Source organism: Salmo salar, unplaced genomic scaffold, assembly GCF_965601325.2.
Source record: "Salmo salar unplaced genomic scaffold, fSalSal1 ptg000379l, whole genome shotgun sequence".
Lineage (NCBI taxonomy): Eukaryota > Metazoa > Chordata > Actinopteri > Salmoniformes > Salmonidae > Salmo > Salmo salar.
In genome coordinates, this window is record NW_027675367.1 from 118,901 (window position 1) to 120,950 (window position 2,050).

Here is a 2,050-nt window from a genome sequence, read left to right on the forward strand (position 1 = left end):
GAGAAGAAAAAAATCTGAATTTCACGCTACTGTAAAATGCTGTTTTTGGATATAAATATGAACTTGATGGAACAAAAAATGCATGTATTGTATAACATAATGTCCTAGGAGTGTCATCTGATGGAGATTGACAAAAGTTAGTGCATAATTCAAGCTGGTTTCTGCTTTTGGTGATGCCTGACCTTGAATTGAAAATGGATGTTTGTACTTTTGTGGCTATGTACTGTCCTAACATAATCTAACTTTATGCTTTTGCCGTAAAGCCTCTTTGAAAATCGAACAATGTGGTTAGATTAAGGAGATGTTTATCATTTAAATTGTGTAAAATAGTTGATTGTTTGAGAAATTGAAATTATTAGATTTTTGATGTTTTGAATTTCCAGCCTTGTTAGCAATCATTTTTACATTTTTTTTTTTACATTTTAGTCATTTAGCAGACGCTCTTATCCAGAGCGACTTACAGTAGTGAATGCATACATTTCATACAATTTCATACATTTTTTTCTGTGCTGGCCCCCCGTGGGAATCGAACCCACAACCCTGGTGTTGCAAACACCATGCTCTACCAACTGAGCTACAGGCTCGGGGTTCATTGCTAACCTGTAGCCCCAACAGGTTAAGGTTAGGAGTAGGATTGAGGTTGAGATTAAGAGAGGTGGATGGTTTGATGTGGTCTGTGAGGGTTGGATGAATGGGAGAGAGGGCTGCCAATGTGTTGTTTTTAATGGTTCTTAAAAATCGTTTTGAATATCCTCTTCTTCTGAGTGCATTGAATAGTGTATTTATTGCATAATCCAGGTCTTGCTTGCAAGATGATATCCTGTAGAACCGTATGATTTGTGATTTTATTATTCCCTTAAATGTATGTTTAGGATGGTAACTGTGTTTATGAAGTAAAGCATGTGTGTCTGTTGGTTTGAAGTAGACTCTAGTGTGTAGTGTTTTCTGTGGTTGATTGTTATTACTGAAAAACACTGTTGTGTCTAAGAAGTTGACTTCTTGCGGATGAATTGTGTATTTAACCTTAATTGATGAATGATGGCTGTTGAGAATGTTCATAAAGTCTGTGAATAATTGGATGTCGTGGGGCCAGGCTCCTATTATGTCGTCTAAAAACCGGTAATAAAAAGTGGGTTGATATGAACACTTGGCCAGTGCCTCTCTCTCCCATTCAGCCATGTATATGTTGGCGTAAGCAGGTGCGAATTTTTTGCCCATAGCTGTTCCCTCCACCTGCAGGTAATAGTGATCGTTAAATAAAAAGTGATTGCTAGTAAGGCTGATTTCTAATAGTTGTAATATTTCTTTGTCCGGTCTGGGTATCTCTTAAAGATTTATGGGGGGGTGTGTGACGACCCTCCCACTCTGTCTGCCGTATTCTCTCTGTTCTTGTTTCCTTGTTAGGATGCCGGTGGGCGGAGTTGGAAGGGTCGTCAGCTAAATGGGAAGCACGTGGGCCCAGCTGTGTCCCAGGATAAAGAGACCTCTTCCACAGTTATTGAGAAGACTCTCTCCATGCAGACACTTTGTTGATTTTGGTTGTGTAGTTTTGTGGCTTTTTGGTTATTTCCTTTGGCACCTTTCAAGACCCTGCATTATTACATTCAGGTATGCAAAACACTCACTTACACTACTGATTACTGATTACACACACGCCATTGTTAATTATTTAGTTATTTTAGTTAATAAATATATATTTTGATACTCCTTGTCTCCACGTTGTCTCCCTTTTGTTGCGAACTCAGAGCCGGTTCGTAACAAGTGGGGGCTCATCCGGGATCTTGAACTTGTGTTTGGGAGAAAACGTGGCGGTATGTTAACCTCTCTAGGCTAGGCGGGACGAATTCGTCCCACCTACGTAACAGCCACTGCTATCCTGTGGCGCGATTTTCAAAACCTTAAAAATCCTATTACTTCAATTTCTCAAACATATGACTATTTTACAGCCATTTAAAGACAAGACTCTCGTTAATCTAACCACACTGTCCGATTTCAAAAAGGCTTTACAACGAAAGCAAAACATTAGATTATGTCAGCAGAGTACCAAGCC